This window comes from Macaca thibetana, chromosome 14, assembly GCF_024542745.1.
Source record: "Macaca thibetana thibetana isolate TM-01 chromosome 14, ASM2454274v1, whole genome shotgun sequence".
Taxonomy (NCBI): Eukaryota; Metazoa; Chordata; class Mammalia; order Primates; family Cercopithecidae; genus Macaca; species Macaca thibetana.
In genome coordinates, this window is record NC_065591.1 from 15,005,524 (window position 1) to 15,024,401 (window position 18,878).

At 35.3% G+C, this 18,878-nt stretch overlaps 2 protein-coding genes across 2 annotated transcripts in view; both read left to right on the forward strand.

Moving 5' to 3' along the window:
* Positions 1–18,878, forward strand: part of MED19 (mediator complex subunit 19) — a 751,866-nt gene that overhangs the window by 169,172 nt on the left and 563,816 nt on the right. The window lies entirely within an intron of this gene.
* The window catches only part of LOC126936120 (olfactory receptor 10Q1), a 129,329-nt gene that overhangs the window by 14,556 nt on the left and 95,895 nt on the right, over positions 1–18,878 (forward strand). Inside the window, exon 2 of the mRNA XM_050758567.1 lies at positions 14,856–14,944. The gene's annotated coding sequence lies outside the window, so the exon portion shown is untranslated. The remainder of the gene's footprint in view (positions 1–14,855; positions 14,945–18,878) is intronic.

Consider the following 18,878-nt stretch of genomic DNA (forward strand, 5'->3'; position numbering starts at 1 on the left):
GAAAAAAACAAACAACCCCAGCAAAAAGTGGGCAAAGGATATGAACAGACATTTCTCAAAAGAAGACATTCATACAGCCAACAGACACATGAAAAAATGCTCATCATGACTGGCCATCAGAGAAATGCAAATCAAAACCACAATGAGATACCATCTCACACCAGTTAGAATGGCGATCATTAAAAAGTCAGGAAACAACAGGTGCTGGAGAGGATGTGGAGAAATAGGAACACTTTTACACTGTTGGTGGGATTGTAAACTAGTTCAACCATTATGGAAAACAGTATGGCGATTCCTCAAGGATCTAGAACTAGATGTACCATATGACCCAGCCATCCCATTACTGGGTATATACCCAAAGGATTATAAATTATGCTGCTATAAAGACACATGCACACGTATGTTTATTGCAGCACTATTCACAATAGCAAAGACTTGGAATCAACCCAAATGTCCATCAGTGACAGATTGGATTAAGAAAATGTGGCACATATACACCATGGAATACTATGCAGCCATCAAAAAGGATGAGTTTGTGTCCTTTGTGGGGACATGGATGCAGCTGGAAACCATCATTCTTAGCAAACTATCACAAGAACAGAAAACCAAACACCGCATGTTCTCACTCATAGGTGGGAACTGAACAATGAGATCACTTGGACTCAGGAAGGGGAACATCACACACAGGGGCCTATCATGGGGAGGGGGGGAGGGGGGAGGGATTGCATTGGGAGTTATACCTGATGTAAATGATGAGTTGATGGGTGCAGCACACCAACATGGCACCAACATGGCACAAGTATACATATGTAACAAACCTGCACGTTATGCACATGTACCCTACAACTTAAAGTACAATAATAATAAATAAATTAAAAAAAAAAAGGAGATAGAAAACAAAAAAGTAGAGATAGTCAACAAATTGGTAAATTCCAACATATTGTTGTATGAACCCCATAAAAAAGAATAGCAAAAACAGAAGAAAAATATTTAAATGTAAAATGGCTGAGAATTTGCCAAATTAAAGACATGTAAGTCCTTTGAATAATCACACTAATTTTTGAGTAATACAATTAAAATTTTTGTTGAACCATATTGTGAAAGTGCAAATACAAGGAGAAGCAGAAACTTTAGATGTCAGAGAGAGAAACATACAAATAATAATTAGCCTGAAATCAATTTTCTTATATAAAAAAAGAGTAGAAGTCAGCAGACAGTAGACTGATTTCTTCAAAAGTCTCGAGGAAAATAAATATCAATTCGGATTTCTATACCCAGATGAACTACCATCTGAATAAGAAGGCAAATCAAGACATTATCAAATTTACAAAAAAATAAAGTTTACAATTCACAGGTGCAGAAGTACAGTGAAAATGTTTCAATAAGAGGAAAGAGATGCAATATATTACATTGGGGAATTTAGAAGAAAAAATAGAACATGTTTTAGAACTTTGCTTTTCTGTTTTTTGGTCCTCCTTATCTGCAGCAAGATTGCTGTCTGTTCTTCTGTCCTGTGTGTTGATAGGGATAATGAGATAGGGCCTGCCTGTACAAAGGCACAAAGGGGAGATGTACAATCCTGGGATACATATTAAATAAGATACCCTAAAAGCTGACCCAGAGTCAGTGGTTTAAATCCAAGTAGTTTATTTGGGAGTTAATAGCAGAAAGCACTGGTAAGGTAGCAGGAAAGAGAAAAGGAGGAAAAGTCAACACAGGGTTTCACTTGTGCATAGGTAACATCTGTGGACAACTGAGGTTCCATTGTACTAAGAACTATGTACAAAGAATCCTCAGATAACATCTGAAAAGTAAGGAATCTGGAGAATTTTTGCCTATACTTCCTCTGACATTTACTGATGACTGCTGCCAGAGGAATGAAATGACTTACACGTGGGCTGATCATATTTGTACTGCAAAATAAGCCCTCAGTTCAAGAATTACAGACTATTAATAATTTTTAATAATATGCATTGACCATCACAGGGGCAATGAATACCAGGGGAGAGTGGATAAAGTACCAACAATGTTTGCTGCAGGAAAGTAATTCCAAGAATAAAAGAAGCCCCCGGCTTAAAGATCTGAAAAAATTTTGAAATGACTTACCAGGATTAAGGCAGATTTTAATCTTCTGCATTATACAACTGTGTTATATTTGTCAATTCATCATAAAAAGGAAAGAAAAAAAGATACTATTTATCAATCTCCTAAAATTTCTAGTAGCCCAATATTTAGTTGTAACGCCTAAAAGAATGGAAAGGTGAAAAACAAAATAAAAACAGGGTAGGCAAAATATAAAATAAAATTTTAGAAATAGATTTCAAATATCAATAATCATAACAGATAATTAAACAAGCTACTCTTTTTTGTTTGTAAGTGAGACCTTAATAAAAATGAGGGGAAACAGACACTCCAAATATACACATGTGCTAGATAACATACTTCACTATGTCCCTGCCTGCAGTTTAATTGCTTGTTCCTTGAAAAGGGGGATGAGGAGAAGCGATTGCCCTCATAGGAACCCTGCTCCCCAGAGAACTCCATGCCCGTATAATTTTCTCCTGATTCCCCTTCATTAGGCTCTGGAAATTTCATTGGGAGCACATATGACATTATTTTGAAGAGACAAAACTCTGAGTAGAGCCTCCAGTCAACATTTATTGAAATAACGCTGAGCTAATTCTTTTACTACACAGCAGCCTCTCTCCAAACTGAGCATTTGCAGAAGTGGGTCTGCAACCACAGGCAGGAAAAATACCCCATGAAAAATACTATGTTGCTTAGTGTTGGAAGTATTAAAGTACTTCACATACTCACCTTTATTTGCTATTTGGCAGACACAATTCTGTAAAGTATGTGGAATTTTTAATTTTATTATTTTTATTCCACAAATAAGGAAACTGAGCTGAATAGAAGATAAATAACTCTTTTGTGTACACAGATAAATCCACAGAATATATAAGACTTAGAGCCAGGCTTTCTAGTTCCATGTTAAGGATCTTGTCTCTATTTCTCTGTGCTTCAGGAATCTTGGAACCATTTAACCAGTAAATGAGAGAAGTTTCTCCGATATTATTTATGTGTTCTTCCAGGGATAAATTTCTGATTGCAGACTCACAATTCAGGAATGCCTTTTCCTTCTTTTCAAGAAGCAAGATAGTTTTTATAATCAATACACAGTAGTCCCTCCTCACCCACTGTTTTACTTTCTGAAGTTTTGGTTACCTGAGGTCAGCTGCAGTCCAAATATATTAAATTTCCTTCTGGAAATTGAATCATCCCTTTGTCCAACCTATCCAGATGTGCTACCTGCATGTAGCTTAGTCACTCTCTTGGTTATCAGACTGACTGTCACAGTATCACAGGGCTTGTGATAGTAATGTTTTGTGTGGAGTAATTTTTATTTTACTTAAAAATGGCCACAAAGTGCGAGAATAGTGATGCTGGCAATTCAGATTTTCCAAAGCAAAGTCATAAAGTGCGTCCTTTACTTAAAAAGGTGAAAGTTCTTGACTTAACAAAGAAAAATAACAAATTGTATGCTGAAGTTTCTAAGATCTACAGTAAAAATGAAACTTCTGTGAAACCGTGAAGAAAGAAAAATGAATTCATGCTAGTTTTGCTGCCACACCTCACACTACAAAAATTACAGCCATAGTGCGTTGTATGTGCTAGTTAAGATTTTAAAAAGGCATTAAATTTTGGGATGTAAGACATGAACAGAAACATGTTTCTACTGATGATAATTGGATTTTGTACTATCCAGTTTCAGTCATCCACTGGGGGTGTTGGAAAATATCCCCTGCAGAAAAGACGGAACTACCCCAAGAAGTAGAATTCATGTAGAAACTTGGCAGCTACATCTTCTGTGAGTTTTTGAGCTCAGATCTGGCTAAAAAATTTTTCTTAAACCTTGACATGGGGTCTAGGATTCAAACGCAAAAGCATTTTATTCAGGAGATAGTACAGTGATATTTATGAAATGACATGCTACTTTTCTTAACAAGATAAGCAAAAACTTAAGATAGATGATGGTTTCTTTGAATAGGTGGTAAATTCATCCTGTTTATACATGTCAGCCTGTCATGGAAAGGATAGCTCACCCAAACAGAGTGAAATGACAAATATTTACATTTCAGAGGAATCATCATGAAACGACCAAGATTCCTACTCATTTTCACTTATATTTCCACAATCTCATACTTTCCTCTTATTTGTTCATCTAGAACATCTAGCATGCAGCAATTAAAGACACAGTCAGTGGAATCAGTTTAATGTGGGTTTGTAGCATGAATATTTTGTACTACGTGTGGAATTTCAGGAAGACATCTAACCTTTGAATCCTCCATTTCCTTAAGTGCAAATGAGGTTATATAAATATATGTCTGTATGTGTGCGTACACTACCTCCCTCCCCCTCAGTTATCTATATCTATCTCTTAATATATAATTATGCCTCTATCTATGAGACAAACTACACATAAGCAGTACATTTAACATGCTACTAATCTTGGTTGATCTGATTTGGGAGATGGATCCATTCCAGGTATGTGAACTTTGATAAGTTAATACCTCTTCCTGCACCTCTGTTACAGATAATACAATTAGAAAATTGGCTGTGTAATCTGAGCAGATGGCTCAGTCAACAATCTCTAACTCTATAGATAATTTACCTACTCTATGTTGTTTTTATGTCTACTGTGGCAGCCTGAATAATGGCCAACAAAGAATCTGCATCATAATCCATGGAACCTATGAATATGTTGCCTTACATTGTAAAAGAGACTGCACACAGGTGATTAAATTAAGGATATTGAGATGGTGAGATTATCCTGGATTATCCAGGTGGGCCCAATGAGAATATATGTACATATAAAATTATTAGGGTGAGGTATTGACAAACACAAATAATTTAAGATCTGAACATATAAAATAATGTGTTATTGTGTTTAGGGGGCAGGAGGAAAATAATAGAGAATAGTGGTTACCAAAGAATAGATGCTTCCCAAGGATTTAAATACAAATACAGTAAAAATACTTAAAACACCTTGAATGTGCTCATGAACTGATCTGAAGATTAGGGTCATGCCCCAACCATGGATTTTCAACCTTCAATAACTGTGATCGAGCTAAGTATTGACAATAACGACAGTAAGACTGAATCCAAGATTGAAGGGGAGCCTTTCATCACAAACTAAAATGTGGACCACGGGGAAGATATTAGGCAAAAGAGGTCTTGAAGATCTCTGGGATCTCACTAAAAATGATTGGCACAGTCACTCATGTGGGAGATGAAGGACAGAGTGGGAAATACTGGAGAAAACAAAAGAGACCTTAGACACAGTGTGTAGGGAAAGGCAAATCATAGAGTAAGGCTACCAGACATCAAAACCCACCCACCTGCATGTTACCACCTACCTTTCCTAAACCAATATAAACAGTGACATTTTATCCTAATAATCGCATAGGAGCTCACACCCATTAGTATTATGCTTAATACCCACTTTGTGCTTTTTTTCATGCATTATCTCATTTAGTTCTTATAATAATCCCTTGAGCATGTCCCAACACCACATTCATTTGATTGATGGATAAAATGAAGCTCAGAGAACTTCATTTAGGAGCAATGTCTCCCAGGTAGTGAATAGTAGGATTTAAATGTGAGTGCAAATAAGCCTATTTTCATAGTCCAAACTTTTATGCCCAATGGTATAATTTTCTTTAGAATCGGCTGTCAGGGTTCTACACGGCTCTAATACTGTATTTATCCCATTGCGTCTACTGTGTATTTAGTTGTGAATTGCTCTACTAAGCAGCCTCATGCATTAAGCTTGGTAAAATGGAGATAAGTAAATGTAAACTAAATAAAATTAAAATCAATCCTATTTTATTAACGGCATTTGGGCTGGAAACCACTCTGGGTATAAAGTTTGAATTTTTAAATCAATAAATGTGTAACCTTGAATAAATTACTCAGTATCTTTGTTGCCAAATTACCAGATAGAGTAATAACTGCTCAATCTAATGGAGGTGATGGGAGAATTAAATGGCTATATACATATAAATCACCTAGACTACAGAAGTGTAAAGCTGTTAGAAGGCTCGAAAGACCTGATTTGGGAGATGGATTTATTTCAGGCATGTGACCTTGGACAACTCATTAACTCTTCTGTAACTCAGTTTTAAAAAGTTGGGAAGGTGATTCGTGAAGATCATTTATCTTCCAAAGTTTATTGCTGTTTAGATAAGTTATCCACTAATTGCATTGCCATTTCTATGTTTCATATATAAGGAATATTGGAGAACAAATAGTTGCTATCATAACATAAGACTACACATTTCCATTTCTGTGCAAGTCTTCATTGCTTATCACTCCATTCCATCATCTCTCTTTCCTACAGAGCATCCCATGAGTATCAAACCACATCTACAGATGATAATACAGAGGTGAATGAATTCATTTGACTAGGACTAACCAAAGCCCTAGAACGACAGATCCCCCTCTTTGTCTTGTTCAACTTCATCTACCTCTTCACTCCGAGTGGGAACCTGGGGATGATGCTGTTGATCCTACTGGACTCTCATATCCACACTCCCATGTACTTTTTCCTCAGTAATCTTTTGCTATTCAGCAACTGTCACTCCAAAGGTGATGACTGGGTTGCTGATAGCTGACAAGGTCATCTCCTACAATGTATGTGCGGCTCAGATGTTATTTTTTGCAGTCTTTGCTACTGTGGAAAGTTACTTCTTGATTTCAATGGCCTATGATCGCTACACAGTAATATGTAAACCCCCACATCACACCACCACCACGACAACAAATGTGTGTGCTTCTGTGGCCATACATGTATGTCTTAAGTTTACTGACTGCTGCTGTTGACATTTGAGACATTGTAAGTCCAATGAGATCCATCACTTTTTCTGTGATATTCTGGCAGTCATGACTCTGACATGCTCTAATAAACATATTAATGAGTTGATCCTTGCTCCTACTTCAAGCTTTAATATATTTTTTACTCCCCTCATTATCTTGATTTCCTGCTTGTTTGTATTTGTATTTGTCACCATTTTTAAATATGTTCTCTTTAAGAATACAAGAAGGTTTTATCCACCTGTAGTTCTCACCTCACTGCAGTTTCTTTATTTTATGGGACTGTCCTTATCACATATGTGCAGCCAAGTTTTATTCATTTCATGAACACAGAAAAATCGTATCTGTGTTTTATATTATGGTTATCCCCATGCTAATCCCTGTGGTTTATAGCCTGAGAAACTATGAAGTCAAGAGTGTATTCAAGAATGTTGTTGAGGAGACAAAATATTTTCTGTGTTTAGTCTTTTAACAATGTAAAATCCATAAAACGTCATTTTATCCCTCTTAGATCCACCTTATGCAATAGCTTTCTGTATTATATTATTATTAATTTCTTTAGTTGAGAAACAGTTCTAAGCATGCAAAATAGAGAGAAATATGACACTGGTTTTAATAGAGTATAGTTTTTTTATTGGCACATTTTATCTAAATATAAATAATTACACCATCTTAATAATGTTTCAGTCATTATGCAGTGATTTGGTGAGAGAAAGCATATTCACATGACAACCTTGAAAAGACAGTCAAATTCAAATAAAAGCAGAAAAAATATTGTCATCTTTTTACCTTACCCATATGACTATCAACTTCACATTTTGTTTTTAAAAATAGCATTGATATGAATAATAATGCTATTCTCTTTTTTGGCAGTAAATGTTTTGAAATTGTTGTGCCACCATCATTGCTTTGGTTGAGCTACATTACATCTTAGCACTCTCAAACACATTCACCCCTCCGCCTTTACACTAGTTCTTACTACTGTTGGACATCTCTAGGCATGCTCTTGTCTTAGGAGCTCTTTATTTGCTGTTTCCTCTGCTCAGAAAATTTCCACACTCATTTCAGATTGTTACTTAAATGTTACCTCACCCTGGCAGGTCGTGCCTTTCCTGAACTACTTCATAAAATAGCCTCTCCCCTCCCATGGACCTTCTTTCCTCAGCCTACTTCATTCTTCATAATCATTATCAACATTAAACTCTGGTATTATTTGTTCACTTGTTTATCTGTATATTCAACTTGAATGGAAATTCCCTATGAATGATCACCTAACCTAGTTATTTTATTGTAACAAAGCTATGAGGCTTGAATTTAAAATTCTTGTATGGCACACATATACCTCTGTAACAAACCCACATGTTCTGCACATGTATCCCAAAACTTAAAGTACGATTTAAAAAATTTTTTAAAAAGACATTCTCAAAACCATTTGCTTTTCACCTTGTAGCCAACTAAGGGCTGACAAATGTACCTGAAGACCAATTATTGTTTCTACCTCTTCTGAAAGTCACATCTTAATCAGATGGTTGCCAGTGATTCACTGGCTCAGTATTTATTCTATTTTACTCAGTGAACTTATTGGCCCTTCTAACACACTTGAAATCCTGCTGAAGTAAAAATAATGGAAGATGGTTTCCTTGCTGCAAGTTTATTAATAAACTGCCTTTGTTTATTTTGTGCTAGACAGGATTTTGTGTTCAATACACTTCAGAAATGGTAAGGAAGAATAATGGATAAGAAGACAAACACTGAAGAGATTACACCAGCAGCCAAGGAAAACAATGGAAAATGGAGTTTTCCCCAGAGAAAAAAAATCAGGGTCTCATAAAGAAATATATATCATTACTGGGATGAGGGACTTTCATAATGCCAATTCTACAAGATTTTAAAACCAACCAGTATGTCTCCCATTACTGTCTTGTGTACATGGGGTTGAGTTTTGTGTGTGTGTGTGTGTGTGTGTGTGTGTGTGTGTGTGTTGCTAATTATCTTTACTCTGGCATGACTTTATATATTGAATGTGAATGCAGAAGGAGCTAAGTTTTCTTTTTGGTTCATAAATTGCTTAACCACATGGAGCCACATCCTGATTATATGGAGAAGACCATTTAACCTGAGCTTGAGCTTGTATGGTGATTAGTTAGGATTTAGGTGGTCTCTTTGGTGGAGGTAAATAATATGTTCTTTCTGTGGGAGGAAGTATAAAGTGGATATTGGATGATCATAAGTATTACAATGGAAAAAACTGGTAGTTGTTTTCTAAACTGTTTTATTTTTACTGTACTCATAGCTGGGCTGTTTCTCAGCCTTTATGCAGTACATTGTGGCTATGTGATTGTATTTTTGACAATCCAGTTTGTGAAGTCATATATGCCATTTCAACTCTGGCCCATGATACTCCTCATGTAGTCCTCTGTATTCTCTCTTTGTCACCATCTGGAGAGACAAAACTCAGACTACAGGGGATAATGGAATCACTTAGTGAAAAGACCTGGGTCATTGAATTTCTGTGTGAATTCCTATAGAACAATTAATTGAATAACCTGTGGGCAAGAAAATCTGTGATCATGCCACTGCAATTTCCGAGTTTGCTTGTATGGCAGCTAGCATTATTTATCCTAACTAATACAGACAGACTTTCATAATACAATCTGGATACTGTTTTTAGGTAATGGGGTTGGATAGCATATAATGGAAAAAGTGTCAAATTTCTGCATCACAATTTAATTCCACAATTGTTTATTTTTGAATCCTTATCCATTCTCCAAGTAATGACTAAAATGACAAGCGCAAATAAAAGTAACACAGATTTGAAACACAGAATAAAGCTACATATGAATTCCATTTCAACAAAGCTTTGTGACAAGTGTCAAGTTAATTACATGTCCTGAGATTCTACTTGTGAAAATACTACCTACTCATAGAATTATTTTGAATGGGTACTGAATGAGCCAGAACACAGCACAGTGCCTGAAATGGAATAGCTGCTCAAAATATGTTAGTAATTACTTCTCTCTATTCCTTTTCTTATTCTTATGTCATTTCATCACCTAATTTGTCACCTTTCTCCATAGAACTTTTGAAACATTAATTATATAGATTCATTTTTATAAGTTTAGGTGCACTACTGTCATTATTCTCAGATATTAGTCTGATGTTGATTACAACAGAAGGACTCAAGAGTGTCTCATAAAATGGCAATTCAGTGAAGGGACAAATTTACATGTTAAATGTTAAATAGGCCTACACAATTTTATCTCTATTATCTGTTCCTTCATAATATGATCACAATGCAAAGTTATCTATTTATCTTTGTGTGTGTTTACTTAAATTTGTTTTTCCACGAGCATAAAAGCTTGATGCATACAGGAACAATTTCTGACATGTTCACTAACAAAGATTCATGCCTGGAACAGAGTTGGGGCTCAGTAAAAGATTTTAGTGAATGAGTAAATGAATAATAAGGAGAACTAATAGAAAACTCATCACAGAAGACAGGTGATAAAAGATGCTAGGTTTTACTGAAGTAACACATTAAAGTGAAAACCCAATGGTTTAACACAACAAATATTTTGTATTAGTTCCCTTTGGTTGTGACAAATTACCACATGCTTAGGGAAGTAAAACAACATGTTTTTTTTCTTACAGTTCTGGAGGTCAGAGGTCCAAAATCAGCTTCACTAGGATGAAATCAAGGTATCAGTCTGCAGAGTCTCTAGGAAATAAACAGTTTCATGCATATTTCATCTTCAGGTGACTGCTGGCATTCCTTGACTTTTGTCTCCTTCAGTCTGATTTCTCCCTTCAGTCACATTCTTTTCTCCATTTTATGCCTGTGCAATTTTTCCCTGACTCCACCTTTTTAATTTATATGAAATGTCCATGATATAAAATTTATTATTTAAAAGTATATAATTCATTGGTATTTAGTACCTTCATAAAGTTGTGAAACCATCACATATATCTAATTTCAAAAGATTTTATTTACTCACAAGGAAGATTCCATATCCATTAAGCAGTGTCCCTCATTCCCACAGCCCCCTGGTCCTGGGGACCAATAATCTGATTTCAATCTCTATGGATTTACCAATTCTGTATAGATCACATAAATGTAATCTCATAATATGTGACCTTTTATGTATGACTTATTTTACTTTGCAGAATGTTTTCAAGGCTCATTTATATTGTAACAAGGATTCATATTTTATGGCTGAGTAATATTTCATTGTATAGATGTATTACATTTTGTTCTTCCATTCTCAATTGATGAACATTGGGGTGTTTTCATCTTTGAGCAATTGTTAATATTTTAATAACGATGCTATGAACATTTATGTGAAAATATTATTTGAAGACCTGTTTTTATTCTTTAAGTAGATAACAAGAAGTAGGATGGCTTATGCATATGGTAATCTGAGTTTAACTTTTGAAGACTAACAAATTGTTTTTCATATCAGCTCTACAATTTTACATTTCCACCAGCAATTTAAAAGGGCTTCAATTTCTCTACATCCATGCCAATATTTGTTAATTTCCATTTCTTTTACAATAGCCATCCTAGTGGATTATAAAATAGTGTCTCTCTGTTGTTTTTATTTACATTTCTCCTGATAAATAATGATATTGAGGAATTTTTTTTATTACACTTTAAGTTCTAGGGTACATGTGCACAACATGCAAGTTTGTTACATATGTATACATGTGCCATGTTGGTGTGCTGCACCCATTAACTCATCATTTACATTAGGTGTATCTCCTAATTCTATCCCTCCCCCCTACCCTCTTCCCCACAATAGGACCTGGTGTGTGATGTTCCCCTTCCTGTGTCCAAGTGATCTCATTGTTCAATTCCCACCTATGAGTGAGAACATGTGGTGTTTGGTTTTCTGTTCTTGCGATAGTTTGCTGAGAATGATGGTTTCCAGCTGCATCCATGTCCCTACAAAGGACATGAACTCATCCTTTTTTATGGCTGCATGGTGTATATGTGCCACATTTTCTTAATCCAGTCTGTCAATGATGGATATTTGTGTTGGTTCGAAGTCTTTGCTATGGTTAATAGTGCCACAATAAACACATGTGTGCATGTGTCTTTATAGCAGCATGATTTATAATCCTTTGGGTATATACCCAGTAATGGGATGGCTGGGTCATATGGTATTTCTAGTTCTAGATCCTTGAGGAATTGCCACACTGTCTTCCACAATGGTTGAACTAGTTTACACTCCCACCAACAGTGTAAAAGCAATCCTATTTCTCTACATCTTCTCCAGCACCTGTTGTTTCCTGACTTTTTAATGATCACCATTCTGACTGGTGTGAGACGGTATCTCATTGTGGTTTTGATTTGCATTTCTCTGATGGCTAGTGATGATGAGCATTTTTTCATGTGTCTGTTGGCTGCATAAATGTCTTCTTTTGAGAAGTGTCTGTTCATATCCTTTGCCCACTTTTTGATGGGGTTGTTTTTTTCTTGTAAATTTGTTTGAGTTCTTTGTAGGTTCTGGATATTAACCCTTTGTCAGATGAGTAAATTGCAAAAATTTTCTCCCATTCTGTAGGTTGCCTGTTCACTCTGATGGTAGTTTCTTTTGCTCTGCAGAAACTCTTTAGTTTAATAAGATCCCATTTGTCAATTTTGGCTTTTGTTGCCATTGCTTTTGGTGTTTTAGACATGAAGTCCTTGTCCATGCCTATGTCCTGAATGGTATTGCCTAGGTTTTCTTCTAGAGTTTTTATGGTTTTGGGTCTAACATTTAAGTCTCTAATCCATTTTGAATTAATTTTTGCATAAGGTGTAAGGAAGGGATCAATTTCAGCTTTCTACTTATGGCTAGCCAGTTTTACCAAATAAATAATGGTAATTTATTATTAAATAAATAGCCATTTATTAAATAGGGAATCCTTTCCCCATTTCTTGTTTTTGTCAGGTTTGTCAAAGATCAGATGGTTGTAGATGTGTGGTATTATTTCTGAGGGCTCTGTTCTGTTCCATTGGTCTGTATCTCTGTTTTGGTACCAGTACCATGCTGTTTTGGTTACTGTAGCCTTGTAGTATAGTTTGAAGTCAGGTAGCATGATGCCTCCAGCTTTATTCTTTTGGCTTAGGATGGTCTTGGCAATGCGAGTTCTTTTTTTTGGTTCTATATGAACTTTAAAGTAGTTTTTTCCAATTCTGTGAAGAAAGTCCTTGGTAGCTTAATGGGGATGGCATAAATCTTGAATGGTAAATCTTCCTCATACTAGCTGTAGAATTGAACACATCACATAACTTCACGAATTACCAATTGCCTTGGTGATAACTAAGAACAGGCATGCAAACACAAACACAATCACACACATGGCTATGTATAAAGTTCTTATCCTATATTTTGGAACATAGTATATGCTAGAAGTGGGATGTGTGTTAAGATGGACAAACATAAAACTCTCCTAGGCTAGGGTTGTACATTGAAGTTGTAAAGGAATGGGAGGACAATAACAGGGAATAGAATTTAGCAAAGGATGGAAATACTTCCAAAAGCTTTGAATTAAAATAAAAAAGACTTAAAATACTCTTCATACACTAGAACAGCTTCAAATAAAAACACTGTAAACAGAAACTTTCCACTAAAACACAACTGCAGGCTAAACGTAATCCACAAACTGTGAACTTTCAGCCATCGATATATATGATTCAACTATAAGGATGACAGTAATGAGAAAAAGAGAAATTTTCAACTAAAGAAAATTGTGGATTTCAAGAAAAAATATTAAACAAAAGAATGGCTCACATGGAATGAACAGAGCAGCCAATCACATGGGCAGAGCATGAACTAAGTTTAAATCACTGAGGGCGGGGAGCACATAAAATCTCATGAACCTGATGTGTGGGGAAAAAAAGCAAAATAAAGTGGAATACTTAAGACTTCAAGCATTATCCATACTTGAAGCTCTACATGTTGCCACCTACCTTCTCAAACCACATAAAGGCCATCATTTCATTCCAATAATAGAGGCACAACTGGCACTCATCAGGCTGTGCTAAACAATCAGCATTTTACTCATCGACTTTTTTTAATGCACTCTCTCATTTAATTCTCCAAATAATACCTTGGGGTAGGTCTCATTACCACCTTCTTTATGTAGATGAAGAAATTCCTGTTCAGGTAGTTAGGTTAGGATCAGTGATTCCTAGGTTGTACATGTAAAAATGGCATGTACCTCTTCCCAGAGCCCAACCTCCATACATAGTGCTATTCCTTCCAGTCCCTCAGCAACACCTCTGCAGTTTACACATTCGTCTACTGCCCCAGTTATCTCACCACATCTACTATGCACGTATCTTTCAGTTAATTCACTGTGAAACCACAAACACTGAGTTTGAAATAATAGCGAAAATGAATAATTCTAAATTGAGTTAAATTCAGTTTTATTTAAATTAACTTAGTCAATCAAATTTGGTAGCAATTCTGTCTGGAGTCAAAGCTTTGCCTGCCAATGAATAATTCTGTAAACATGAATAAAATACTTAACCTCTGGTGCCTCACAATCTAAATGAAAGTAACAACTACTCAATTTTGTAAATGTATTAGGAGGAATCAAGGAATATAGAAGTAAAAGTATCTAGCTGTGGACACATTAGCAACATAGAAGTCTATGAACTTATTAGACTAGGAAAAGTTGAACTGACAGATTCATTAATTTCAGAATTATCAGGTTGGATAATTCACAAATTTTTCCAAATCTCAGTTTGCATATATATATAAAAATTAAAAACTGGAGAGATGACCTGTGTGGATCCTTCAGTCAACAGTCTAGGGCTGCATTGATAATTAATCCACTAAATCTTGTTGTTAACTTCATGCTTTCATTATGGAAAATCATGAAACACATATTATTGCTATAATGTAATAGTACATAATGTATATAAACATTTTAATTTTTCTGCAACCTCTACTGCCTTTAATGCTCTGTTCCTTTATTTCTCATTCATATAGGGCGTCTCCTGCTTCCAAATAACACTGGTGTAGAACAGTACAGAAGTGTCACAGTTCATCTTCTTAGGACTAAGCAATGTCCCAGAACTGTAAGTCCCCTTCTTTATCACGTTTGTTCTCATCTTTCTCGTCAATGTGCTTGGAAACTTGGGGATGATCATTTCAATTCTCTGGTACTCTTGACTCCACAATCAAACATACTTCTTCCTCAGTAATCTGTCTCTGGTAGACTTTTTTTACTCTTCAGTTGTCACTCCAAAGATCATATCTGGGCTCCTTAGAGAAGACAAAATCATTTCCTATACTGTGTGGGCTGCTCAGACATTCTTTTCTGATTCCTTTGCCAGTGTGGTAAATTTACTATTGGCCTTAATGACCTCTGACCACTATGCAGCAGTGTGCAAACACCTGCATTATACCACCACCATGATGACAAGTGTGTGTACATGCCTGGCCATAGGTTGATACATCGGTGGTTTCCTGAATGCCTCCATTCACACTGGGGAAACATTCAGTCTCTTTCTGTATGTCCAATGAAGTCCATCACTTTTTCTGTGAGGTTCCAGCAGCCATGGCTCTGTCTTGCTCTGATAGACATGTGAATGAAGTGGTTCTTGTTTATGCAACCAGCTTCAATATCCTCTTTGCCCTTCTAGTTATCTTTATATCCTACTTATTTATATTTATCACCATCCTAAAGATGCACTCAACTGCAGGATACCAGAAGGCTTTGGCCACTTGTGCCTCCTACCTCACTGCAGTTGCCATCTTCTATGATACTATTATCTTCATGTATATACAGCCCAGCTCCAGTCATTCCATTGACACAGACAAAATTGCAGTGTGTTTTATACTATGGTCTTCCCCATGCTGAACCCTGTGGTCTAAAGCCTGAAGAACAAGGAGGTGAAGAGTACATTCAAGAAAATTGTTGAGAAGGCAAAATTGTCTTTAGGATTGTGAGTTTAACATTTCAGGATAATGATATCCTGATATCCTGTATAATACCTAGTTTCATTCCTTTCTGAAATTCTCCAGGCACCTCATGACATTTTAAGGCCCACATTTCAGTTAATTTCTGGAAATTATATCCTTACCTCTTCAAAAGTCTGTTGTCTAGAAAAGGGAAATATAACGATTAGAAATGTAATACCTGAATAAAAATGGCATAAGGAAAGCATAAAGTAATGTAGTTCAAACAAAAATGCATTAGGAAGATGTAATTTATTCACTCTTCATATGCATTTTCTCTATCATATGACACAAGTAACATACATGTAAAAACTGGTGAAAAACAAACCCGTGAACAGAAATGCATACATGTGACTCCTGTGGGCACATATACATGGGAGTGAAAAATTAGCCAGAGGTAAAGGGAATGTGGCTAGGGTTTTAATAAAAATAATTTAGTTAATTCGGGTATTCAAATATAAATTTTTGACTACTGTTACTTTTTTCTTAAGTTGAATATTCTAAGCATTATTGTTTGAGATAAAAGTGCTATGGCTTTCAATGAAAGTATTGGCTTATATTGTTAGCATATTTTATTGGGAGATACATAGCTAAAGTACTTTAAATGATTAATATTTCTGTCTTTAAATCATTTCATATAACATACATTTTTATATTACATTTTCTTTACATAAAAGACAAAGTTTTATTTTTTTTCAACTTTTATTTAAGATTCAGGGAGTACATGTACAAGCTTGTTAAATGAGTATATTTTGTGATGTTGAGGTTTGGAGTACAGAGTATCCTGCCACTCAGGTACTGAGCATAGTACCCAATAGTTAGTTTGTCAGTCCTTGTGTCCCTTCCTCTAGTAGTCTTCGGTGTCTATTGTTGCCATCTTTATGTCCATGAGTACCCGTCATTCAGTTCGCACTTATAAGTGAGAATGTGTGGTATTTGGTTTTATAATCCTGCATTAATGTGCTTAAGATAATGGCCTCCAGCCACATCTATGTTGCTGCAAAGTATATGATTTTCACTATTTGTTATTGCTGTGTAGTATTCCGTGGTGTTTATGTACCACATTTTCTTTGTTCAGTCCACCATTGATGGACACCTTGGTTGATTCCATCTCTTTATTATTGTGAATAGTGCCGCAATGAACATATGAGTGTATATATGTCTTTTTGGTAGAATAATTTGCTTTCTTTTGGTTATGTACCTGGTAATGGGACTGCTGGGTTGAATGACAGCTCTGTTTTAAGTTGTTTGAAAAATTTCCAAACTGCTTTTCATGGTGGCTGCACTAATTTACATTCTCACCAACAATGTATAATTGTCCCCTTTGCTCCACAACCTCACCAACATCTGTTCTTTTTTGATTTCTTAGTAATAGCCATTCTACCTGATGTGAGAAAATATCTCACTGTGGTTTTGATTTGCATTTCTCTGATGATTAGTGATGTTAAGTATTTTTTCATGTTTGTTGGTAGCTTGTATATCTTCTTTTGAAAAGTGTCTTTTTCTCATTTTTAAATTGGATTATTTATTTTTTACTTGTTTAATTGTTTAAGTTTCTTATACATTCTGGATATTCAACCTTTGTCAGATGCATAATTAGCAAATATTTCCCTCCATTCTGTAGACTGTCTATTTACTCAGTTGATAGTTTCTTTTCCTCTGTAAAAGCTCTTTAGTTTGATAGTCTCTTTTGCTGTACAAAGGTTCTTTGATTTAATTAGGTCCCACTTGCCAAATTTTGGGTTTGTTGTAATTGTTTTTGAAGTTTTAGTCATAAATTCTTTTCCAAGGCCAATGCACAGAATGATGTTTTCTTCCAGGACTCTTATAGTTTGAGGTCTTATATTTAAGTCTTTAATCCATTTTTAGTTAAATTTTGCACATAGTAAAATTAGGGGTACAATTTCATTCTTCCAGTTTCATTATGGTTAGCCAGGTATTCCAGCACCATTTATTGAATATGGAGTCCTTTCTTCATAGTTTATTTTTGTTGATTTTGTTGAAGATAAGATGGCTGTAGGTGAGTAGCTTTCTTTCTGGGTTTCCTATTGTGTTCCATTGTTCTGTGTGTCTGTTTCTGTACCATGCTGTTTTGGTTATTGTAGCCTTATAGTATACTTTAAAGTTGGGAAATATGATGCCTCTGGCTTTGTTGTTTTTGTTTTGGATGGCTTTGGCTACTCAAGCTCTTTTTTGATTCCAGTGAATTTAAGAATAGTTTTTTCTAGTTCTGTGAAAAATGATGTTGGCCGTTTGATAGGAATAGCATTGAATCTGCAGATTGCTTTGGGCAATATGGCCATTTTGACAATATTGATTCTTCTAATCCATGAGCATGGATTTTTTTCCACTTGTTTCCCTGATGAACATGAACACAAAAATCCTTAACAAAATACTATCAAACTGAATCCAACAGTTCATCAAAAAATCAATTCACCATAATAAAGTAGGCTTTACTCCTGGAATGCAAGATTGTTTCAATATATGCAAGTCAATAAGTGTGATTCACTGTAAAAGCTGAATTAAAAGCAAAAACCATACGATTAATTTAATAGATAGCAAAAAAAAAGATTTTTATAAAATCCAACATCCCTTCGTGATAAAAATCCTCAACAAACTAGGCATTGAATGAATGTACCTGAAAATAATAAAAGACATCTATGACATACCCAGAGTCAACATTATACTGAACAAGCAAAAACATGAAGCATTCCCCTTGATAACTAGAACAAGAAAAGGATGCCCACTGCCACTACTCTTATTCAATATAGTATTGGAAGTTTTAGCCAGAGCAATCAGGCAAGAGAAAGAAATAAAAGACATCAAAATAGAAAGATAAGTCAGTAAACTATCTTTTTTCCAAGTTGGTATGATTCTATAGCTATAAAACCCTGAAGATTCCACCAAAGGGTCCTGCAACTGATTAATGACTTCAGTAAAGTTTCTGGATACAAAAATCAATCTAGAAAAATCAGTAGTATTTCTATACACTAATAATATTCAAGCTGAGAGCCAAATCAAGAATACATCCCATTTACAATAACAACAACA